Below are 26,935 nucleotides of genomic sequence, written 5' to 3' on the forward strand. Positions count from 1 at the left end.
AATGTAGGTTGAAGGAGGACCTGAGTATGTGACAGTGGCTACTGTCAGACACATATTCTCTCAGCCTAGTGGTCTGAGAGCATTGGAAGGACACAGGGATAAAGTGGCAGGACTTGTCCTGCTAAGGAGATGTGAGCAGAATTCGTTCGTTCTAATCACTTGGACTACACAGCATTTCAAGCTTGGCACAGCTTGGCAATTTTTGAAATTCTGTATGAAAATGATATGAGATCTAATTTTTCAAGTCCTTTTAGTCAATTTTATCAATAAAGGATCTGAAATACCAACACTGCTGATAAAACAGAGATTATATGACCACAGCTTTTGACCCAACATCTACGATAAGACATTTAAAAATCGACCCTGGTGACTTTTTTTTTTTGCGGTACGCGGGCCTCTCACTGTTGTGGCCTCTCCCGTTGCGGAGCACAGGCTCCGGACGCGCAGGCTCAGCGGCCATGGCTCACGGGCCCAGCTGCTCCGCGGCACGTGGGATCTTCCCGGACCAGGGCACGAACCCGTGTCCCCTGCATCGGCAGGCGTACTCTCAACCACTGCACCACCAGGGAAGCCCGACCCTGGTGACTTTTAAGACTAAAAGCCTAAAAGACACTATAACTGGTTTTGCAGTTCATCTGAAGAACCATACCTGATTTTACATTGTCCTTTCTCATCAGATCAATATGTTCAAGTTTATTGTCTGTTAAAATGCTGCAGTACAGCAGCTAATTTACATGGCATTTTGGTTCTAGGGCAGTGATAAACACAAAGCAGAGTTAATGAAGGAGCTCTAGCCTGTCCTTCGCAGATTGGAGAGGAAGTATAGGAGTCTCCATAACCAGGGGTGCCAGAGGAGAAAGGAATTGCATTCTGTCCTTCCTCACTCTCTTGGCCTCCAACCCCTACATACTTTAGTCCTACCCTTGTTACTGGGCTCCCAAAAAGCACTCAGGAGGGCCAGGTGTGAGAGTGACCCGAATTATCTCTAATACATGATGAAAGCAAATCATTCACAAATTACAATATTTTGATAATAACGTTAACAAATCACTTGTGATGCACCTTGCAACCCATCTGGACACCTGGTTGAGAAACTTAATAAGGAGTTGATTGCTTTCCTGGGGAAAAAAAAAAAAAAAGATACACTTGTTTACCAACCCATGTTTACACATTACCACTCCCTGCTAACAAAGGGGATAATTCTGCTTCTTTTCAACCTCTTTGTAGTTCTATCTCACTTAACACAACAGCTATGTTCCTGGAAACCTGTGTGCATTTCATGTCTTGTGAACAGTGCCATATTTGAAAGGCACTAAGGGAGCTTCCTATTTAAAGGAATTCCACATTAAGCAAATATCAGAACTATGGCTACCAAGACTTTGTGGCAACATGAAAAATGCTTATGACTCAGTGTTAGGAAGAAAACACCATAATCAAAATTGTGTGTACACATGATTAAATTTTTTACAAAACAGATGTACATATGACAAATTCTGGAATAAAATTTACCAAAACTGATAATAGCTACATTAGAGAGATGGGATATGGGTTATTTATGTCTCATTCTACTTTGCAAACTTTCTGGAATTATGTTTTTAAAACTGAAAATGTAAAGTAAAAGAATTATGTGCTAGGTCTTATTTATAGAGTTGAACAGTTATTCAATCATGCTATCAGTCTGGATCTTTCCATGATGAACTTCACTTAAGTTCAGGCAAATCTGTATTTCAAAAGGTTTTAAAACCATTAATTTAAACACATTTTAAATTTAACAGTTAGAACAACCCTAAAGTCAATCAAAATTTGCTAAGGACAATTTTAAAAGCCAAAAATGGCTTGTAAACTTCCTTTATGCTCTGCAAATATAAAATTTCCGCATGTCTATTACACAGATCAGTCACCTACCCACCTCTTTATTACCACCATATCAAGTTGATACACATAGACTAAGCAAATAACTTGCAACAAACTGATTCCTTTAAAAATAAATAAATAAATAGAAGAAAGATTTTATTAGTAGGCTTAAAATGCCCTTGTCAACTGATGACAAATGAAACACATTTTATGGGTTGAATTAAAGGCCCTGGGGTTAATGCCCTCCCTATCCAGGGAAATTATTGACTAAATCTTTGTAAACTGATTAGATGGCTCACTCTCCTCCATTCTCATATTGTTGGATATTATAATAAAATAGTTGAAGTCATTCAATGTTGTCATAAACAGATGGCAGTCTGCCCCTCATACTTGCCTAAAGGCCTCTGCTATAAACTCAGAAGAACAATTGAAACTTTTGGAAGTAATCTCAAAAAGAGATACAATAAAAACTGTAACAGGTACTCCTAACTATTGATAGTACAGTGAACAGACTCATAAGTGCAGGCTTCCCAGTCGAAGCTGACATCCACAGACACCTGTCCAGTCTGTATCAAGGACAGAAGGCCTCCAAGCTCAGAAACACGTGACTCCATGAAAGCTCCGTGACAGCTTAGTCTGAGATCGGCAAAATAAAAATGAATTTCCTGGGATTACGGAAACTGATTTAATTGTGGTTGATGTTCTAAAGAAAAGGAAAACTCCTTTTCTTTCTCCTTTATCTCTATCAGTCTAAGAGAACATACTTTCATAAATTGGAATGAAGCATTCTTTAAGTGGTAAATTATTCCAACATCCCTCCTTAGAATTCAGAGGAAAAAAACTTCTTATGAAAATTCTTAGTATATATTTTCAACTTAAAAAAAAACCTTAGAAAAACTCTAAAATAGTGATTCTGTAGAATACATTAATAGACTTTATGTACAAACTACCCAAAACAATAGTAAAAATGATTAAATATTATTCAAAATGCTTTTTCTAAATTCCTTTACTTTTTGTGATAATGTAGTTATTTACTCAAGCTCAGTAAAAATCCATTCTCCTTCCTATAAGATTGAACTGGATAAATAAATTTACAATAAGACACAACCTCATTTCATTTTAAAGATATGACAAGCTGCTACTAGGACCAAGGACTGTGCTTTACAAGTTGAAGGGAAATGCGTGTAAACAGTAGTATGTTGGTAAACATTTAACAACTGGCTCTCTAAAATAAAAAGAAGTACTTCTTGGTATCACTTGCCAATGTCTGTGTTGTAAATTGTCCTATCATGGCCAATTTTAACATGACACCACAGAACACAGAACTGGGAAGAGACATGCAATAACGCACAATTGTATAGAATTTCCACCACAAAGATACAATACATATATAAAAAACCTCAAGAGCATACTTTTCTTTTTAATATATTTATTTATTTATTTTTGGCTGCATTGGGTTTTCGTTGCTGAGCACGGGCTTTCTCAAGTTGCGGGAGCGGGGGCTGCTCTTCGTTGCGGTATGCAGGCTTCTCATTGCGGTGGCTTCTATTGTTGTGGAGCACGGGCTCTAGGTGCATGGGCTTCAGTAGTTGTGGCGCACAGACTCAGTAGTTTTGACAAACAGGCTCAGTAGCTGTGGCTCGCGGGCTCTAGAGCACAAGCTCAGTAGTCGTGGCGCACGGGCTTAGCTGCTCCGCGGCACGTGGGATCTTCCCAGACCAGGGTTCAAACCTGTGTCCCCTGCATTGGCAGGCGAATTCTTAACCACTGCACCACCAAGGAAGTCACAAGAGCATACATTTTTTAAAAAAAGGTCATACAGAGAGATTGGTTCAAGATGGCAGAGTAGAAGGACGTGTGCTCACTCCCTCTTGTGAGAGCACTGGAATCACAACTAACTGCTGAACAATCATCGACAGGAAGACACTGGAACTCACCAGAAAAGATCCCCCACATCCAAGAACAAAGGAAAAGCTGCAGTGAGACAGTAGGAGGGACGCAATCACAATAAAATCAAATCCCATAACCGCTGGGTGGGTGACTCACAAACCGGAGAACACTTATACCACATAAGTCCACCACTGGAGTGAAGGTTCTGAGCCCCACGTCAGGCTTCCAGGCCTGGGGGTCCGGCAACGGGAGGAGGAATTCCTAGAGAATCAGATTTTGAAGGCTAGCAGGACTTGATTTCAGGACTTCTACAGGACTGGGGGGAACAGAGACTCCACTCCTGGAGGGCACACACAAAGTAGTGTGCATATCGGGACCCAGGGGAAGGAGCAGTGACCCCAGGGGAGACTGAACCAGACCTACCTGCTAGTGTTAAGGGGTCTCCTGCAGAGGTGGGGGGTGGCTGTGGCTCACCATAAGGACAAGGACACTGGCAGCAGAAGTTCTGGGAAGTACTCCTTGGCATGAGCCCTCCCATATTCCGCCATTAGCCACACCAAAGAGCCGGGTAGGCTCCAGTGTTGGGTCACCTCAGGCCAAACAACCAACAGGGAGGGAACCCAGGCCCACCCATCAGCAGACAAGCAGATTAAACTTTTACTGAGCTCTGCCCACCAGAGCAACATCCAGCTCTACTCACCAACAGTCCCTCCCATCAGGAAACTTCCACAAGCCCCTTAGATACCCTCATCCACCAGAGGACAGACAGCAGAAGCAAGAAGAACTACAATTATGCAGCCTGTGGAACAAAAACCACATTCATTTAAAGATAGACAAGATGAAAAGGCAGAGGGCTATGGACCAGATGAAGGAACAAGATAAACTCAAGAAAAACAACTAAATGAAGTGGAGATAGGCAACCTTCCAGAAAAAGAATTCAGAATAATGATAGTGAAGATGATCCAGGACCTCGGAAAAAGATGGAGGCAAAGATTGAGAAGATGCAAGAAATGTTTAACAAAGACGTACAAGAATTAAAGAACAAACACCTAGAAGAATTAAACAACAGACAAACAGAGATGAACAATAAAATAACTGAAATGAAAAATACACCAGAAGGAATCAATAGCAGAATAACTGAGGCAGAAGAACAGATAAGCGACCTGGAAGACAGAAATATGGAGGCTAAACAATACATTAAGAAATAACGAAGAGATCACTGAAGAAATCAAAAAGGAAACCAAAAAATACCTAGAAGCAAATGACAATGAAATTATGATGATCCAAAACCTATGGGATGCAGCAAAAGCAGTTCTAAGAGGGAGGTTTACAGCAATACAAGCCTACCTCAAGAAACAAGAAAAATCTCAAATAAACAATCTAACCTTACACCTAAAGGAACTAGAGAAAGAAGAACAAACAAAACCCAACGTCAGTAGAAGGAAAGAAATCATAAAGATCAGAGCAGAAATAAATGAAACAGAAACAAAGAAAACAATAGCAAAAATCAATAAAACTAAAAGCTGGTTCTTTGAGAAAATAAACAATATTGATAAATCATTAGCCAGACTCTTCAAGAAAACTAGGGAGAGGACTCAAATCAATAAAATTAGAAATGAAAAAGGAGAAGTTACAACAAACACCGCAGAAATACAAAGCATCCTAAGAGACTACTACAAGCAATTCTATGCAAATGAAATGGACAACCTGGAAGAAATGGACAAATGCTTAGGAAGGTATAACCTTCCAAGACTAAACCAGGGAGAAATAGAAAATATGAACAGGCCAATCACAAGTAATGAAATTGAAACTGTGATTAAAAATCTTCCAGCAAACAAAAGTCCAGGACCAGATGGCTTCACAGGTAAATTCTATCAAATATTTAGAGAAGAACTAACACCCGTCCTTCTCAAACTCTTCCAAAAAATTGCAGAGGAAGGAACACTCCCAATCTCATTCTCTGAGGCCACCATCACCCTGATACCAAAACCAGACAAAGATACTACAAAAAAAGAAAATTATAGACCAATATCACTGATGAATATAGATGCGAAAATCCTCAACAAAATGCTAGCAAACAGAATCCAACAACACATTGAAAGGATCATACACCATGATCAAGTGGGATTTATCCCAGGGATGCAAGGATTCTTCAATATATGCAAATCAATTAATGTGATACACAATATTAACAAATTGAATAATAAAAGCCATATGATCATCTCAATAGATGCAGAAAAAGCTTTTGACAAAATTCAACACCCATTTATGATAAAATCTCTCCAGAAAGTGGGCAGAGAGGGAACCTACTTCAACATAATAAAGGCCATATATGACAAACCCACAGCAAACATCATTCTCAATGTTGAAAAACTGAAAGCATTTCCCCTAAGATCAGGGACAAGACAAGGATGTCCACTCTCGCCACTATTATTCAACATAGTTTTGGAAGTCCTAGCCACAGCAGTAAATTGATACAGCCACTATGGAGAACAGTATGGAGGTTCCTTAAAAAACTAAAAATAGAATTATCATATGACCCAGCAATCCCACTACTTTGCATATACCCAGAAAACCATAATTCAAAAAGACACATGCACCCCAATGTTCACTGCAGCACTATTTACAACAGCCAGGTTATGGAAACACCCTAAATGCCCATCGACAGATGAATGGATAAGAAAGATGTGGTACATATTTACAATGCAATATTACTCAGCCATAAAAAAGAATGAAATTGGGTCATTTGTAGAGACGTGGATGGATCTAGAGACTGTCATACAGAGTGAAGTAAGTCAGAAAGAGAAAAACAAATACCGTATATTAACACATATATGTGGAACCTAGAAAAATGGTAAAGATGAAGCAGTTTGCAGGGCAGAAATAGAGACACACATGTAGAGAACAAACGTATGGACACCAAGGGGGGAAAGTGGTGGGGGGTGGGGTATGGTGGTGGTGTGATGAATTGGGAGATTGGGATTGACATATATACACTAATATGTATAATGTGGATAACTAATAAGAACCTGTTGTTTAAAAAAATAAATTAAATTTAAAAAAAGAACTTGCTGTATAAAAAAATAAAGTTCAAAAATTCAAAAAAAAATAAAAAAGTTAAAAAACTAAAAAATAAATTAAAGGGTCATACAGAAAAGATGCTCAGGACTTCCCCAGTGTTCCAGTGGTTAAGAATCCGCCTTCCAATGGACACGGGTTCGATCCCTGGTAGCGGAACTAAGATTCCACTTGCCCGCGAGGCAACTAAACCCTTGTGCCGCAACTACTGGGCACACAAGCCACAACTAGAGAGCCTGTGTGCCACAACTACAGAGCCCATGCACTCTGGAGCCCGCGTGCCACAACTAGAGAGAAGCCTGCACGCCACAACTAGAGAGAAGCCTGAGCGTTGCAACAAAGATCCCATGTGCCGCAACTAAGACCCAACGCAGCCAAAAATAAAAAAATATTTTAAAAAAGAAAGAAAGAAAAAATGCTCAACATCACTAATTATTAGAGAAATGCAAATCAAAACTACAGTGAGGTATCACCTCACACCAGTCAGAATGGCCATCATTAAAAAGTCTATAAATAATAAATGCTGGAAAGTGTGTGGAAAAAAGGGAACCCTCCAACACTGCTGGTAGGAATGTAAATTGGTGCAGTCACTATGAAGAATGGTATGGAGGTTCCTTAAAAAACTAAAAATAGAGTTACCATATGATCCAGCAATCCCACTCCTAGGCATATATCTAGAAGACAAAAACTAATTCAAAAAGATACATGCACCCAATGTTCATAGCAGCCCTATTTACAACAGCCAAGAATGGAAGCAACCTAAGCGTCCATGGACAGATGAGTGGATAAAGAAGTTGTGGCATAGATAGAGATATATATATCTGTGTGTGTATAGATAGATAGATAGATAGTATGTGAAACTACTACTCAGTCATAAAAAAGAATGAAATAATGTCATTGCAGCAATATGGATGGATCCAGAAATTATCATACTAAGTGAAGTAAGTCAGACAGAGAAAGACAAATATCATATGATATCACTTATATGTGGAATCTAAAATATGATACAAATGAACTTATTTACAGAACAGAAACAGACTCCCAGACATAGAAAACAAACTTATGGTTACCAAAGTTGAAAGGTGGGGAGTGGGGATAAATTAGGAGTTTGAGATCAGCAGATACAAACTACTAGATACAAAATAGATAAACAAGAAGTTCCTACTGTACAGCACAGGGAACTATATTCAGTATCTTATAATAAACTATAATGGAAGAGAATATGAAAAAGAATATATATATGTATAACTGAATCAGCTGTACACCAGAAGCTAACACAACATTGTAAATCAACTCTACTTCAATTTTAAAAAATAGTTTTAAAAAAGGTCATACATAATTAGGAGGTGATAAGTTTTGAGCATTTATTATCACTGATTTAAATATAATTTATTTAATTGTAAGTTATAAAGTTTTATTTCCAATAATGGCCATGTTTAACAAGCAGCTTACAAAATTCCTATAAATTTAACAACGAGTTCTCATGAATCAGTAGGAGCCAGTTCCAGTATACCAGTCCCAGGAAACTGTCCTGGAACTTAGTCTATGGCTTAAAGAATATCAGCTTTGGGACTTCCCTCGTGGCGCAGTGGTTGAGAATCCGCCTGCCAATGCAGGGGGCAAGGGTTTGAGCCCTGGTCCAGGAAGATCCCACATGCAGTGGAGCAACAAAGCCCGTGTGCCACAACTACTGAGCCTGTGCTCTACAGCCCGTGAGCCACAACTACTGAGCCCACGTGCCACAACTACTGAAGCTCGCGCACCTAGAGCCCGTGCTCCACTATAAGAGAAGCCACCGCAATGAGAAGCCCACATACTGCAATGAAGAGTAGCCCTCGCTTGCTGCAACTAGAGAAAGCCCGCATGCAGCAACGAAGACCCAACGCAGCCAAAAATTAATAAATTAGTTAATTAAAAAAAAAGAATATCAGCTTTACAGGTAATAAAGAATTTTCTAGCAGGTCAGGAATTTGACAAACTTGAGTGTCTCAGACAGAGAGGGACACTTTCAGGCTACTATAGGTAAACTTCATAGAAGCAAATTGGAAGGCCCTTGTTCCTTAGCTCAGTAGATGAGCAGATAAAGGCAATAAAATAATTCTGATACATAAAAGTAAATTACAACTGTAGAGGATTTACAGGTTAATTCTTAAACCAGAACTGCTCTGGTTTTATTAATATATAACAAGGATGTCTTTGTATATTAACGTCTCTTATATGCTATATAAATAAAACCAGTTAAATAAAACAAATCGAATGAATAATAGTGAATCAGATAATCTCTAAACAATTTATGAGGTCAAATCTGCATGTGAGAGTGGGAGTTGACCATAAAGAATCCCAGTGACAAAACACACACACACACAAACACACACACAAAACATACACAAAAAATGTGATCACTGTGTATAATTCTAGCCCTCAAAATATGAAATCTTGATTCTTTCCTGTAGGGTAATGCCTCCCTAACAAAAATATCTCTATCCCTAACTTTTGTAATATCAATGTCTGAAGATATATCTCTACCTTTGTAAATGTTAAAGTCATGCAAGAAAACTACTGTTTTTCCACCATAAACAGAATGACAATAAACTCAGTAATTTGGTGATTTTTTTCCTTTAAATTCCTGCTGCATTTTTTTACTTGATAAGCCTGTTTTTCTGAAGCCTGGACTCCCTTGCAAACCTCTTCATAAGTAAAGTTCTTTTCTTTTCTAAATGCTTTTGTCTCTGAGTCTTTATTTGACAGTAGCTTGCTTATTTGTCCCTATGTTTTTTTGGTCCTACATACCTACCTAGGTACTGCTGCTAGTCATGGCCATGTGGCTCCTGTGAGACCAACCTTCTTGCAGATAACAAATATAAACTCTGAGATAAATACAGAAACAACTCTGAAGACACTGAAAAGCAACCAAAAACAGGTAGATACTGAAAGGGAGTCAACCTCTGGATGAAGAGAAAAGCACTGGTGAGTTTCCCATTTTTTTATGACTTTTATCCTGAGGGAAGTCTTCAAATTGCACTACACAGTGCAGCTAAAAGTCAGAAAGAAAAACCCAAACTCTTACTGGCTTGAAAAACCAGAAGACAGAGTTTGAGGGAAACACAGCTGCTGGAAAACAAAGGGAGAAATCCTAAAAAGTAGACAGCCAGAAAGGAGGAGCCCCAAATCATGTGTATAAATTCTAGCCAGATCTCTGGCACTTGTTGGAACCATACATGTGTGAGGCAGACTTCAAGTAGTCTAGCTAAGACTGAAAGAACTGAGCAGAAATTTGAGCCACCATTCACTGCAAGGAAGATAAAGTTTAGTTTGAATTCAGCCAAGTTAACTTCCTGCTATTAAAAAAAATAAAAAATACTCTTCAGGGGAACACAGCAGAACTGAGAATCTCTATAACATATCATTCACAACATCCAGGACAGAGTTCAAAATTATATAACAGTCAAAGAAACAGGAAGACATTACCTATTCTCAAGAAAAAGTAAAATCAATGAAGGTCAATCCTGAAATGATTCACATATTGAAGTTAGCAGGCAATGGTTATAAAACAATTATTATAAATAAGCTCAAGGACATAGGGGAAAATACGCTTGTATTGAATGAAAAGTATCAACAGGTAACTAGAAACTATAAAAAAGAACTAAATATAAATTCTAGAATTTAAAAATATATATCTGAAATGTTAAAAATTATTGGATAGGCTTAACAGAAGAATGATGATAGTAGAAGAAAGAGTTAGTGAATTTGAAGAAAGATTATCCAATCTGAAGCACAGAAAATCAGACTACATAGTAAATTCTCAACTAATACATATTTATACATTCAGCATCAAAAATAATTATTTATTGAGTGCCTACTGTGTGAAAGCATGACAAAAGGTGCTAGAGACACAAAGATGCTTTAGTTACAGCCACTGTGCTTAATGAAGAAGATTTTGAAAAAGATAAAAGGAGAAGCCCAATCGTTTCTGAAGAAGGAAAAGGTTTTCAATGGCTCCTGTTTTTCATTCTTTCTTTCCTTTTTCAATTCATCATGATTTTACTTAACTTGCTTATAGTGATCCCTGCTAAAAGGAGAATGTAACATTATAAATCCAGAGTGAGAGGGGATCTCACATCAGAGGCCATGGTTACAGGTATATCATTCCAGAGCCTCTTTAAACAGTCCTTTTCTTTGTTTTTTAAAATTTTTTGGATGCGTCAGGTCTTAGTTGCGGCACACGGGATCTTTCGTTGCGGCGTGCGGGCTCTTCGTTGCGGTGTACAGGCTTCTCTCTAGTTGTGGCTTGCAGGTTTCTCACTAGTTGTGGTGTGCAGGCTCTGTAGTTGTGGCGCACGGGCTCCAGAGCGCGTGGACTCAGTAGTTGCAGCGTGCGGGCTTAGTTGCCCCGAGGCATGTGGGATCTTTGTTCCCCAACCAGGGATCAAACCTGCATCCTCCACATTGCAAGATGGATTCTTAACCACTGGATCACCAGCGAAGTCCCTAAACAGTCCTTTTCTCCCCAACTTTGTTCAATTAGGACAAAAAAGGGAGACTCTTCTATATAATTTTCACTAATTTTTTACATTTGCCTTTAGCTTTTCGGCAGAACTTATGTCCTCTAGACACTTACAGATGATTAATAAGGACATATTTTTATACTTCAGCAAAATATAGTGGGAAACAGCTGAGAAAGACATTTCTTCACTTTGGGAAGAGTACACAGAGGTGTGCACATGTCTCCAGAACCTGGAGAGTATAAGATCAAAAGAATTGTGTGTGTGTGTGTGTGTGTGTGTGTGTGTGAGAGAGAGAGAGAGAGAGAGAGAGAAAGACAGAGACAGAGAGATAGAGAAAGAGGACAAAGAGAGAGTCAGAGAGACAGAAACACAGAGAGAGACATAGAGACAGAGAAAGTAGGACTCAACATTCCTTTCTCTGTGTGAAAGCTTGAAGCACTTTGCTCTGTTTAAAAACAATCCACTAACAGTCTGTGATTCTGAGAACCAGTCTGTCCACAAATAAACTCAGCAAAACACCACAACAGAGATGTGCTGGTCTGATATGCTCATTTCAAATATTACTGTGGATGTAAGGACATGGTTTGGGGCACAAAGCCCAAACCTAGATGCCTAAAACCATAAATTTAGTAAATCCCCTTGAAATGAGCTGCTGGAAATGTTTTGTTTCTGTTATAAAATAGAATTCACCCATAAAGATATAAGAAGAAATTAGATTTTGGTATGTTTGCAGGAGCCTCTGAGTCCAGGAAGTGGCATTTATGACTTTGGTTATGGATCTGTCTGTGACTTTAGTCAGTATTTTAGTCTCTCTGGTGCCTATTTAGTCAGTCAATTAGGGATAATACTCTTTGCTATCCATTCCACAGCACTGCTACATCTGTCAATCATAATAGCTGTCATTTATTGAGTTACTACTATGCAACAGGCACTGTGATAAACACTCTTGTTGTATTATTTCTAATCCTAACAATCATCGAGAAGGTGGGTGTTATTCAGTTTGCAGATGATGCTGCTGGATCTCTGAGAGGTTTAGCAATTGGAAAAGTCACACCAACTAGTAGTAAGTAGCAGTGCCAGGATTCTACCAGAGACCTGTCACTACATTATGCTAACTTGCTTTCATTCATTAAGCATAATTGCTATATAAAGAACACTCTAGGTATGTGTCTGTATATATATATATATATATATATACATACATATATATACAGACACATACCTGTATGTGTCTGTATATATATATATACATGTATGTGTATATATATATGTATGTATATATATATACATACATATACATGTATGTATATATACCTGTATGTGTCTGTATATATATATACAGACATATATATACAGACATGTATATATATATACATGTATGTGTATATATATGTATGTATATATACATACATATACATGTATGTATATATACCTGTATGTGTCTGTGTATATATATATATATATACATACATATATATATATACATACACACTTAGGGGAAAAAATCTTAGAAATCTTAGGCACTGTATTCAAGGAGCGTGAACATAGATTAAATATGAGATATGACCTATATCAACCAGAGACTATAAACAAAGCACAGAGCAAAGGCTACAGGCTGCAATTAAGGACTGTGTATAAAACACAAAGTGACAGAGTATTTGAGATGCTTGGGGAATCGCTGGAGACTCTTAGTCTTCACGTTGTATGCATCCTAACCTGGATAAAAGCCAAGAGTCCTACACACACAACTCTCAAGACAAAATGGGTTGTGTATTCCTTACCACATGATTTCTAATGTAACTTGAAAATAAGTTTCTAACGTTTGTAAATCAGCAGCATTAGAAAAATACAGTTTCTAAATCAACTATACCTCAATTTTAAAAAGAAAACACTTTTTTTAAAAAGAAAAATACAGTTTCACAAGTTAATGATTATTGATTGGTATGTGGGAATACCTATTATACCAGTCTCTCTATCTTTTTGAAGGCTTAAAATTTTCCGTAATTAAAGTTTTAAAAGAAAGAAGGGAAAAAATGAGAGAAAAAGGAGAGGAAGAAAAAGAACGGCAATCTGCCTAAGATGGAAGAAGAGTGACGCCTGAAAACAAGGAAGAAATTCTAATAAAATAAATGACTTATGAAGGAGCTTCTTTCCCCCAGTTCACCAATAGTTGTAGGATTCCCAGAGGAGAAAACTCAGGGAAGAAAGCAAAAGATCCTCCTGTTAAAACCTGAGAGTGTTCTTACAGCAAATGAGGAACTCTAAATGACCAAATGACCAAGGAACTAGTCATTTACATTTCATAGTAAAATTTCATAGTAAAACTATGAAAATTTTGAGAGAAAATCTTCAAGATCTAGGACTAGGTAAGACAGGTAAGACATGCTTAGACTTAATATCAAGCAAATGAGGAACTCTAAATGACCAAGAAGAAATTCCTTTCATTTGTGACAACATGGATGGACATTGGACATTGACAGCATTATGCCAAGTGAAATAAGCCATACAGAGAAAGACAAATACTACACAGTATCACTTATATGTGGAACAACAACAACAAAAACTAAAGCTCATAGAAACAGAAAGTAGAAAGGTGGTTTACCAGGTATAGTGGGGTAGGAGAAGTAGCGAGAAGTTGGTAAAAGGGTATAAACTTTCAGCTATAAAATGAATAAGGTCTGAGGATCTAATGTAATGCATAACATGATGACTATAATTGATAACACTGTATTATAAAATTGAAATTTGAAATTTGCTAAGAGAGTGAACTGAAATGTCCTCATCAAAAACAACAACAGCAAAAACGATAAATAAATATGTGATATCAATGTATTAATTAACTAGATGGGAGAAATCCTTTCATAAAGTATATGTATATCAGATCATCTCAATGTACACTTTAAATATCTTACAATTTAATTTTTCAATTATACCTTAATATGCTGGAAAAAGTAAAATAAAATAAAATACCAATCTACCAACCAACATCTAAATAATCCTGGTGGGGGGTGTCTAGAGATGAAAACTACATTACGTAAGATAAAAAAAAAATACGTTGGATGGAATTACTGGCAAAGTAGATACTGCAGAAGAAAGAATTAGTGAATTTGAAAACATAGCAATAGAAACTATTCAAAATGAGACAGGGAGAGGGGAAAAAAAAGAATTTAAAGAAATGAAATGATCAGTGTGCTGTGGAACAGCTTCAAGCAGCCTAATATACATGTAATGGGAATCCCCAGAGGATTCATGGGGAGACATGGGGACGCAAAAATATTTGAAAAATGATGGCTGAAATGTTTCCAAATTTGATGAAAATTATACAGCCACAGATATAAGAAGTTCTATGAATCCCAGTACATGAAATATGAAGAAAGCTACACCAAGACACATCAGATTCTTAGCCCAAAACTAATGTTGAAGGGAAAATCAAATGGATGTCTATAGGCCAAGAAAAAAAAAAACTTCAACCTAAGCCTCGCACCTGTTACAAAAAATTAACTCAATTAACTCAAAATGGATCATTGATTTAAATGGAAAGAGTAAAACTATGAAAATTTTGAGAGAAAATCTTCAAGATCTAGGACTAGGTAAGACATGCTTAGACTTAATATCAAAAGTATGATCCACAGAAGGCAAACTTGATAAGTTGGACCTCTTAAAATTAAAAAATTTTTGCTCTGTGAAAGACCCTGTTACAGACTGGGAGAAAATATTTTCAAACCACATATTCAACAAAGGACTTGGTACCTAGATGATACAAAGAACTCTCAAAACTCAACAGTTGACAAGCAAACAATACAATTAGAAAATGGGGCGAGGGGAAGAAGGATGGACTGGGAGTTTGGGGTTAGAAGATACAAACTGTTACATTTACAATGGATAAACAACCAGGTCCTAATGTATAGCATAGGGAACTATGTTGAATATCCTGTGATAAACCATAATGGAAAAGAATATTAAAAAAATAATGTGTATAACTGAGTCGCTTTGCTGTACAGCAGAGATTGGCACAGCATCGTAAATCAACTCTACTGCAATAAAAAAAATTTTTTTTAATAAGTAAAGTAAAACTCACGCTCAAAAAAAAGAAAGAAAAAGAAAATGGATTAAGAATATTTCAGTGGGCTTCCCTGGTGGTGCAGTGGTTGAGAGTCCGCCTGCCGATGCAGGGGGCGCGGTTCGTGTCTCAGTCCGGGAGGATCCCACATGCCGTGGAGCGGCTGGGCCCGTGAGCCATGGCCGCTGAGCCTGCGCGTCCGGAGCCTGTGCTCCGCAACGGGAGAGGCCACAACAGTGAGAGGCCCGCGTACCGCAAAAAAATAAAAAATAAAAGAATATTTCAGTGAAAGGAATTCCTTGCCAGTCCAGTGGTTAGGACTCTGTGCTCTCACTACCAAGGGCCTGGGTTCAATCTCTGGTCAGGGAACTAAGATCCCACAAGTCGTGCAGCATGGCCAAAAAATAAATAAATAAAATAAAATTTGCTTTTAAAAAAAAGAATATTTCAGTGAAGGGGATATACAGGTGGCAAATAAGCCAATGAAAAGATGTTAAACATCAGCAACTAGGGAAATGCACATTAGAGCCACAATGAGACATCACTTTACAATAGCATCAAAAAAATATGAACCAGTAGGAATAAATCTGAAAAAAATTATTCAGAACAGGTACACTGAAAACTACACAATACTGATTAAATTAAATGAAAGAAATTAAAGAAAAACTTTTTTAAGAAGTAGAGGGAGAAATAGACTTTGTTCTTGGACCAGAAAACTCAATATTAAGACATCAACTCTTCCCAGATTGTTCTATAGATTCAATACAATCACAATGAAAATCTCAGTGGTATTTTCTGTAGAAATTGACAAGCTGATTTTCCAATTTATATTAAAATGCAAAGAACTGAGAAGAGCCAAAACAACTTTGAAAAAGAGTAAAGTTGGAGGACTCACACTACCTGACTTTAAGATTTATTTAAAGGCTATAAGAGTCAAAAAGTGTGGCTTGTTGTAAATAAGGTAAATAGATGAGTGGAACAGAACAGAGAATCCAGAAATAGATCCATACATACATGGACAACTAGTTTTTGACAAAGGTGCCAAGAGAATCCAGTGGAGAAAGAACAGTGCTGGAAAAATTGGATATCCATATGCCAAAAAAATGAACTTCGATCCATACCTTGCACCATATATAAAAATTAGCTCAAGATGGAGCATAGACTTAAATGTACAACCTAAAACTATAAAACTTCTAGAAGAAAATATTGGAGAAAAATTCTGTGACATTGGAGTAGGCAGAGATTACTTAGATATGACACCAAAGTGTGACCCATAAAAAGAAAATTTAATAAAATGGACTTTATCAAAATTTTAAACCTCAGCTCTTAAGAGAATGAAGACAACCCAAAAGGTGAGAGAAAATCTTTGCAGAGCATATAGCTGATAAAGGACTTACATTCACACTATATAAAAAACTCACTGTATAAAAAACTCTCGGGACTTCCCTGCTGGCCTAGCAGTTAGGATTCTGGGCTTTCACTGCCATGGCCCAGGTTTGATCCCTGGGCAAGGAACTGAGATCCCACAAGCTGTGCAGCGCAGCCAAAAAAAAAAAAAAACTCTCAAACGTTGACAAGAAAACAAACGACAATTTTTCTTAATGGGCAAAGGATTTGAACAGATACTTCACCAAAGAAACTATACAAATAAAAACCAAAAGATGCATTAGGGAAATGTGAATTAAAACCACAACGAGATCCCACTACACAGCTATTAGAATGGCTAAAACTTAAAAGATTGATCATCCCAAGTGTTGGAAAGGATATGGAGGAACTGGAACTCCCATACACTGTTGGTAGGAATGTAAAATGGTGCAATCACTTTGTAAAACAGTTTGGCAGCTTTATAAAAAGTTAAGCATAGCACAGATGATTTTCAGGGCAGTGAAACTATTCTGAATACTATAATGATGGATACATGTCATTATATATTTTTGTCCAAACCTAGAGAATGTAAAACACCAAGCGTGAACCCTAATGTAAACTATGGTTGAGTGATAATGGTGTGTGAATGCAGGTTCATAGATAGTAAAAAATGTACCATTCTGGTGTGGGATGTTGATAACAGGGGAGGTCGCGTGTGTGTGGGCAGGGAGTTTAAGGAAAGTCTCTCAATTTTGCTGTGAACCTAAAACAGCTTTAAAAAATAGTCAATTTTTTAAAAAAAAGTAATGAAGTACTGATACATGTTACAATATGGATGAACCTTGAAAACATCATGCTAAGTGAAAGGAGCCAATCACAAAGGACCACATATCAGACTTCCCTGGTGGCGCAGTGGTTAAGAATCCACCTGCCAATGCAGGGGACACAGGTTCGAGCTCTGGTCTGGGAAGATCCCACATGCCACAAAGCAGCTAAGCCCGTGTGCCACTACTACTGAAGCCCACATGCCTAGAGTCCATGCATCACAAGAGAAGCCACCACAATGAGAAGCCCACACACCGCAACAAAGAGCAGCCCCTGCTCACCACAACTAGAGAAAGCCTGTGTGCAGCAACGAAGACCCAATGCAGCCAAGGATAAATAAATTAACTAAGTCTTTTAAAAAGTAAGTTGTAAGTGTAATAAGAATATTTGACTGGGAAAAAAAAAAGCTAAGCATACTCCTACCATGTGATCTAGCCATTCTAGTCCTCTCTATACATCCAAGAATAATACAAAGACCTGTACGCAAATGTTCATAGCAGCTTTAATAGCCAAAAACCAGAAATGATCCAAACATCTATCAACAGGTGAATGGATAAACAAATTGTGGTATATCCATAAACTGAATATTATTCAGCAATAAAAAGGGATAAATTGATACATGAAAAAGATGGATGAATCTAAAAAAGATTATTCAAGTGAAATAGGACAGAAAAACAGAAAAAAAAAGAGTACATGCTATATGATTCCATTTACATAAAACTTTAGAAAATGCAAACTAATCTGTCATGACAGAAAGTAGTTCAGTGGTTGCCAGGGGTGGTATGATGGATTACAAAGAAAACTTTAGAGGTGATGCGTCTGTTCACTCCATTGATTGTAGTGACAGATTCACAGATGTAAACACATGGCAAAACTTACCAAATTATCCAGTTTAAATAGGTGCAGTTTATTGTATGTCAATTATACCTTGATAAAGCTGTCGGGTTTTTTTTTTTTTTGAGATGACTCAAAGATCAAGAAAAATACGGGTCATCTGACACTAACAAGCTCACCTCCCTGGTGTGCAGGGGGATGGAACCAAGGGCCTCACCTCTGCTTTCTCTGAGCTCAGTACCAGAGCTTTTAACAAGCTCCAAACATGCTTGCAGGATCTTAGTTCCCTGACCAGGGATTGAACCCGGGCCAGGGCAGTGAAAGCACCAAGTCCTAACCACTGGACCGCCAGGGAATTCCCCAAACATGCATTTTACAAAGGCAATGAGATCAGCCTGGTTTTCTCCTCTGCGACCTTAGTAGCCTTCGTCACCGCTCTCCACCATACTTAAACCAAAGCTAAGAAACACGAATGTGTGCTTTTGAAACTCCAGCTCTACCCCACCCCTACTGTGAGAAAGACTTAAAATCAATAATTCTAAGAACAACAGCACAACCAGATCTATTTTGCTGTGTGCACAGAGTCCAACCAGAGGAAAGCCCTGCCAGAGATTCAATTTGTATTATTTCTGCTCTTTATTAAGAACTATTTGCCCCTATGCCATAGTATAGACGAGAACAAGAAAACACCTGGGTATCACGGAGGGTCGCTGTGTATGTTACAGTTAGGTTTGGCTGCAGATAATAGAAAGCCCAGTCATTCACATAGGTGGGGAATTATTCTCCTACTTTATTGAGGACAAGAAGTAAGTAGTCGAACTGTTTTGGCAGCTCCACATAAGTCATCAGGGTCTCAGCCTTTTTCTGTCTCCCCAAGCAGGTGGTTTCCACCCTCAAGGTTACATGGTATCTGCTGGAGAGCTTTGATCCGAGCAGTAGGAGAGAGGAAGGAGGAAAGGAGAGGCACCCTGATTGTCCCGGAAGGTAGAAGGGTGCTACCTGGAGGAAGGAGAGGTGGATCGCCAGAAGGTCAGTGCCTGGCTCTGGGAGTCAAAACAAATGGTGGACACCGGAACCGATCCTGGCAGAGCACTCATGCTGTCTTGCGCCTTGAGGTACTCCCCAAAAGAGTTAATCACTGGAGCTGAAACATGTTCTCTGGATATAAAGACCAATAATTGAGTGGGGTGCTATGATTTTCTTTCCCGGGAGAGCCGCTTCAAAAGAGTTCCACTCCTGTGTCCTGGTCCCATCCTCAGGGACTACGTTACAAGGACAGCAGGACCTCTCTCCTCCCTGTAGACCAAACCTGGCCCTGGGAGACTCCCCTGGGGCTCTGCCCCTGAATGTCTTGCATCTTCCTCTCAGGTCACTCAGCCCCCCAGTGTTTCTGGGCTACTGGTTGGTAAGCCAGGTGAATGGGCACAGTCAAGTGAGAGGAGTGTTTGCTGTCCTGAGCACATACTTGGAAAGTGGTTACGTGCAACACATTCGTAAAAGTATGTTATCTTTGGGGGGGGTAGTGGGAAAGCAGTGGGAGGTCTGTTCAAGAATGGAAGGAAATGTTGGTATCACACAGTAAGAGGCATAGAGAAGCTAGTCAGAAGGTAGCCGCTTTCATCAGACCGGGCTTTCCTGCCAGCCAGCCCCAGGCCACATCCACCCCCAGCCCTGCTCTCTGATGTTAGAGCCCAGGGAGCTTCTGCCTCACAACCCGGGTGGCCTCACCACGCCTTGTGAAACTTGGCTCCTGGCGCCTCGCACCTGTGAGGCATCGGAAACTCGAATGAATGGTTGGCTCTCCAACCACTGCTGAGCATGACCTTGGGAAGTGGGCAGCCCACACCTGACAGGAGCACTGCTTCCTTCACTCCTGTGACCACCAAGGGAGCTGGGAATTTTTCCCAGCTTCAGCACTCCGGCCAGACAGCTCCCCAGGATCAGTTTCTACTCAGCTGTTGGGCTCCTCCACCATCAGTGAACAAGATCAGAGAGAGAAATGGATACAGCCACTATGGAGAACAGTATGGAGGTTCCTTAAAAAACTAAAAATAGAACTACCATACGACCCAGCAATCCCACTACTGGGCATATACCCTGAGAAAACCATAATTCAAGAAGAGTCATGTACCACAATGTTCATTGCAGCACTATTTACAATAGCCAGGACATGGAAGCAACCTAAGTGTCCACTGACAGATGAATGGATACAGAAAATGTGGCACATATACGCAATGGAATATTACTCAGCCATAAAAAAGAGAGAAATTGAGTTATCTGTAGTGAGGCAGATGGACCTAGAGTCTGTCATACAGAGTGAAGTAAGTCAAAGAGAAAAACAAATACCATATGCTAACACATATATATGGAATCTAAAAAAAAAAAATGGTTCTGAAGAACCTAGGGGCAGGACAGGAATAAAGACGATAAAGACGCAGATGTAGAGAATGGACTTGAGGACATGGGGAAGGGGAAGGGGAAGCTGGGACGAAGTGAGAGAGTGGCATGGACATATATACACTACCAAATGTAAAATAGCTAGTGGGAAGCAGCTGCATCACATGGGGAGATCAGATCAGCTTGGTGCTTTGTGACCACCTAGAGAGGTGGGATAGGGAGGGTGGGAGGGAGACGCAAGACGGAGGGGATATGGGGGTATATGAATACATATAGCTGATTCCTTTTGTTATACAGCAGAAACTAACACAACATTGTAAAGCAATTATACTCCAATAAAAATGTTAAGAAAAAAAAGATCAGAGGGAGTCTAGCCGTACTCCATGCCCTCAAAACACGTGAAAGCACTACAGGTCCTTGGACACAAAACCAGGAGAGGGTAGGAGCCCTGGAGGGGAATATCCTGGACTTCTGGACCTCCTGCCCAAGTGGGGTACTTCAGCCACAATTAAAGTAACACATCCTTTTTGTTTAAAATTAATTTCAAAGAGAACTAGAAGGTGTAAAGTAAAATAAGTCTCTCCTCCCCCAACACCTAGCTTCACTTCCTAAGGACTATGACATGAAGTTTCTGGTATATCTTCACAGAAATTTTCTATTCAAGTGTATTCTGTTGAATGCATTTGCAAGAATTTTACTTATAAATAATTCAATTAATAATAATAACTAATGTATAAGGTACATGTTATTTACATTGAAATTGTAACTGGAAAAACAAAAATAACTAAAAGTGATCAAAGTGGACCTTGGATCCTTCCAGAGTGCAGTTTTTGAAGTGACCACCAGGTGTCAGAGTTATCAATAGTATTCCCCAAATCACACTGGAAAGTTACAAGAAGGGGAAGTGCCCGGCTGGAAATGAGATGGCGAGATCCTAAACAGGATTATTTGGCCCTTCGGCCCAATATTTTGTCTACTTAGGGTTAGGTAGGGAGAGAGTAAAGGGAGCTGCGGAAAAAATTATTACATTCTCCAACCATAGATTCCCATTCAGTTGGGCACCCCTGGATCTTTGGCCATGGCTCACGGGCCCAGCCGCTCCGCGGCATGTGGGATTTTCCCGGACCGGGGCACGAACCCGTGTCCCCTGTATCGGCAGGCAGACTCTCAACCCCTGCGCCACCGAGGAAGCCCCGCACTCCTGCATCTTCAGAGAAGCTGTCAAAGCGCTGGTGAGTTTCACGTAGGAAATGTAAAAATGGCTGGGCAGAGTCGGGCCTCCTATAGTTGTGAGGCTACTTTTGGAATCCAGGGCCATCTCTCCTCTCTTCAATCAGGAGACCAGAGGAGGGGTGACCACAAGAGGAGGACACACACACGAGAAGGGTTCAGCTATGGCCATCCTTGTTTTAAAAGGGAAAATCCAGTTCTGTATCAAGAGCTCTTCCTACCTAACCTTGAACATCATGGTCTCCTATTCACTTCCAATTTGATCTCCTCATGTATACTTCCTTTACCAGGCCTGACCCAGCTGTTGTCCAGAGCTGCTGGCCTAGAAAACATCCGCCCTCCATGCTTGAGAGCTGCAGGCAGGGCATCTGCCATCGCAGTCTTGAGGCTGTGGCCCAGGGGTAGTTATACTCGTCTTCCTCCAGGGGCCCAGCCACTTCTCTAGCTTCCCCCATCTGGCTCTAGAGAAGTCAACATACTCTGGAGGATTCCAGATGCCACCCATGGCAAGCCTCATCCTTCTGGAATCACCAGCGTCCACCCCAGCAGAAAGGGGGATGTTGACGCAGTCACAACACAGACTTGTGCAAGGAGGATGACCTAGGCTCCTCCTCCCTGGGAAGGCACAGCTGAAGGGTGTCAAAAAGGAAGGAGAACCCTTGCCACGTGTCCCAGTTGGCACTTGTCTAGGCTGTTCCCTGGACCACATCCCATTTCTGGCCATGGGTCCAGGGAAGGGTTCAGACCCACTACGTACTGGGACTTGTCACTGGTGGAACTTTACTGTGAATAACAATGCCAAGCTTGTGGAAGAGGTAGGAAGTGGTGTAAGGAGAGGGGAGAAGGAAAGAAGGATTCAACATTTCATGGACAATGTTATTGATATTTAAATACTTCTCAAGACCTGTGATTTCCATGAATTTGGACAGGCAGATTAAGGGGACTTTTTATGTGATCTGAATGACATCATCTGCTAAATTGGTACATCCTATATAGGCCAAATGAAGCAACAGTAATGATTTCAGTCACTATACACCTTAAGTGCTATATACATAATTTAAAATGATACACCTGTGGTGCCATACACATAATACAAATCCCAGTTATCATTCAAACATAGGTAGTATTCATATTCAAATATGATCATGCATTATGTTTGATGTTTCAAACAGAATATACAAGCCAAATGGTTCATTGAGAAACAAAAATGGATAAAACAATGTTTATATCAGGATCCATGTTAATTTACCATGACTAGTATATTAACTGTTGCTTTGATGTGGCCAACACTGGTATGGCAACTGAGGGGTTTTTTTTGTTTTTTTGTTTTTCATTTTCCTGTTACATATGATATAAGAGGGATGGAACAGAAAGAATCTCTCATAATGCTAACCATAGCCTGACTGTTTCAAAGACATTGCTCTCCAGACTAAAGCCAAGGATAGGGACCATGAAGCTCCACCCTAATCTCTCTGGGTTTATCTCCCTCAAGGAGACCCCAGTCATTGTGACTCCTGGATAATCCTGGACCCACTGGATCCCCGTAAGTCAAAGAGCCTCCCACATCCCTGAAAAGTCTGGCTATCCATCACATGTTCCACCTCATTTGGCCACTCAAACAAGAAGGGTTTCACAAGTCCAGGACAGACTTCACTGGTCAAGGTGTATCTTGAGATCCCCAGACTTCTAGGTCCTCTGGAAAAGGAACAACCAATGGGGTCCCCAGGCTGGGAAGGGAAAGGATTCAGGCCCCTGCCTCACCAATGCCTGCTTACCACCCGCCCCCTCCAGTTTAATCATGCTTTGTGTAGGTGAGTCAGAGAGGAGATGGGGCCGGTTGCATATGGTCTGGCCATGTGTGTGGTATTCTAATGACAATGACTCCTCCCCCTACTTAATCCTTCTTCCCAGCCCTGCACTCAGCCAGGCAAAAGGCCGGATTCAGAATCTCCTCACGGGTACCCAAGGCTGTTTCCCTTTGATAAAGCGAGTAAGGAAATCGCTGATGTGAACACACAAAAATAGAAGACTTCCTGAATCAGACGTGAGTTTGGGTGCAGAGTAAGGCCAAGCTAAAAGCTCAAACTCACAGACCATAATTATCCCTCCCGTAGTGCAGCCTTCCTTACCTGTAGCCAAGCAGCTTCAGAGGCTGTGACAAATAGCTGAGCCTGTCGGAACTCCAGAAGAAACATTCCTCACCAGGCCTCCCAGCCCCAGCTTCAGCGACAGGGCACCAGGAAAGTAAACAGACTAAACCCATTGCAACAAGAGAGAACTGGTTCTTCTGCTCTCCAGACACTGTTCATGACACTTCAATCAAGTTCAACACAATATAGCTGAATAATTTTTAACCTTTATGGAGGCTCCTGGCTTCACAAACGAAATATTAGTCAGCAGAGTCGGTATAAAAATCTCTTTGCGGATTTCCCTTGTGGCGCAATGGTTGAGAGTCCGCCTGCCGATACAGGAGACACAGGTTCGTGGCCCGGTCCGGGAAGATCCCACATGCCGCAGAGCGGCTGGGCCCGTGAGCCATGGCCACTGAGCCTGCGCGTCCGGAGCCTGTGCTCCACAACGGGAGAGGCCACAACAGTGAGAGGCCCGCTTACCGCAAAAAAAAAAAAAAAAAAAATCTCTTTGCAAAACTTGTCAAGCGTATACCACAATGTCACAGTGCAAAGACGTATCCAAAGTTCTTCTGATCGTGGTATTAGATCCTTCCACAAGAGCTGCAACTTCCAATGCCTTACAGATGCCAAATAGATCTGCTTCATAATATCACCTTGAGCTGTATTCTTTCGACCTGTATAAAGGTAGAAGCCACTGTTAATGCTGATAATCCTGCAGGAGTGTGGACTCAAGTCTTTCTGGAGAAACCAGAAATCCAGATTTTTATGTGTAATCTCCCAATTTTTAAATATGGACTACTAGCTTAAAAAAAAACACACTTTGCTACCTCCCTTCAGTGACTAAAGGCAGTATGACTGGGAGTCAGGAACCCACGTTCTGACACCAACTCACTGTCTGTCCCTGGGAAAGACACCTAACCGTTCTGGTCTGCAGTCACCTTGTCTGAAAAGTTTAGACACCCAAAATTCCTTTCAATCCTAAATTATTACACTGTATAGTTAAGTAAGTTTTCTAGATGGTCAATTCTCCCAAGAACAGCCAGAAACAAAATTGAAAGGAAAAAAAAAAAACCCACAAAAAATAGATCACTGTGCCACAGCGGGGTCTATTACGATGTCTAGACATGGCCTTGGTGTGGCCAAGCCACTTGGTCAATATACCCACAAGAATGTGCACGCTTTTATCAGACCAGATCTCCTCCATGGTGGCCACCCACCCACTGCGGAAGATAAAAATTGTATTATCACCATGACTGTGGCAGGGAACACCTCTCTATGAAACAGAACTCTCTTGGGTCTTTTGAACCCAAACCCAAGGTTTCAAGGGAACATTTTGAGTTGGGAAACAAAGCTGACCAGCAGGCTGCCCTGAGCCATGACTCCTGACTTTCAAGTTCATGCTCAGCCTACCTGCGATGAAATTTGGAGTTGCCAAATTTGGAGTTGCCTTCAGTATCAGCCAACTCTACTCGGAACAGTTTTGTTACATAATCCTCAGCTGTGCCCCACGTGTGTACATGAGCACACGCTCACCCTGTACGAAAGCCCACAGATCTTCAGATACAGCACCTTTTTCTCATCACAGGAAGGGAATAAAAACTATTAAGCTGGAAAATAATGAGGGACGGGTAAATTAAAGGCCCTTTCCCACTGTAAATGTTAAAAAATAGACACATTTCAGAGCAAATAAAGGTATTCACATTCTTCTGGTTATATTAACTGTGGCTTGGGCAAACTGCAGGCCCAAAGAAGAGAAAGCCAAGTGGATTACAACTGGACAGTTTCTTCACACAGGCCACCTTGACACAGATAGCTTGGCTCCAAGTGAAATAGGAAGGGGTATTCTGCAGGCACCTACGTTCCTAAGGGCTTTTGTGCATCAGTTGTGAACAACAGGGCCTTTTTATTTTGCTATTAGTAGCTGCCAATACATAGTATGGTGTAAAGAACCTTTGACTCCTAAACCAGCTGTGACCTATCGCTTCAGTTCTGCCTGCTAGAGACATTTTCTTCACTGTGCCCCACTGTTGCCCTGGCTTTAGGTAACCAGTGCTTATTCTAAGTCAGCTTGCTCTTACCCTAAGGCCTTTGTATTATCCGTTTCCTCTTCTTAGAATGCTCATTACCCTGACCTTCACCAGGTAGTTCATTCAGACCTCAGCCTCCAGGCTGCCCTCAGAGAGGCCCTCTCTGGCCATCCAACATAAAGTACACACCCATGCATTCTGTGTCACGTGACCCTACTTTAATTCTCTGCCTACACTTCCTACCACCTGATTTATTTCCTCTTTCTTTCTTTCTTTCTTCTTGCCTGTCTTCTCTCGCTGGTATATAAGCTCCATGGCAATAAGGATTTTGTGTCTTTTTCAGCATGGCTTTGTAGCAACTAGAACAGTGCTTTGCGTATAGCAGTTGCTCAATGATTATTAGTTGAAAGAAAGATGGATGCTTGGATGAATGGAAGAATCCATCCAGCAAATACCTGTGAAGCATTTATGGTGCACTGGGAATAGATGAAGAATGAAATCCTTCTTCAAGGACTCCACAGTCTACCAGGGAAGACAGATGTTTATACGGTGCAATACTGTGAGAGAACTGCTTTTAGAAGCATACCGTGCCTTTTACCCAAGGTAAGTACGAAGACAGTCTCTAAGGAAAGTTAAGAGTTGGCCGAAAGGTCAAAGGTGAGAAAAAGGGTGGCAGGGAAGTCACCCTGTTGAGAAACATCACAAGAAAGGCACCAAATCTGAAAACAGACCGTGGGT

At 40.3% G+C, this 26,935-nt stretch overlaps 1 long non-coding RNA gene across 2 annotated transcripts in view; it reads right to left on the reverse strand.

Annotated features, from left to right (window-relative positions):
- Window positions 1-26,935, reverse strand: part of LOC112404973 (uncharacterized) — a 99,286-nt gene that overhangs the window by 61,347 nt on the left and 11,004 nt on the right. The window contains exons 2-3 of one of the 2 annotated variants that reach the window (XR_003004250.1): window positions 24,168-24,844; window positions 22,009-23,733 (exon numbers count right to left, since the gene is read on the reverse strand). This is a non-coding gene — a long non-coding RNA (uncharacterized LOC112404973). Of the gene's footprint in view, window positions 1-22,008; window positions 23,734-24,167; window positions 24,845-26,935 lie in introns of those variants that run through there. The other variant, XR_003004249.1, reaches the window with a different exon arrangement.

The sequence above is a fragment of the Neophocaena asiaeorientalis genome, unplaced genomic scaffold (assembly GCF_003031525.2).
Source record: "Neophocaena asiaeorientalis asiaeorientalis breed wild unplaced genomic scaffold, Neophocaena_asiaeorientalis_V1.1 scaffold634, whole genome shotgun sequence".
Lineage (NCBI taxonomy): Eukaryota > Metazoa > Chordata > Mammalia > Artiodactyla > Phocoenidae > Neophocaena > Neophocaena asiaeorientalis.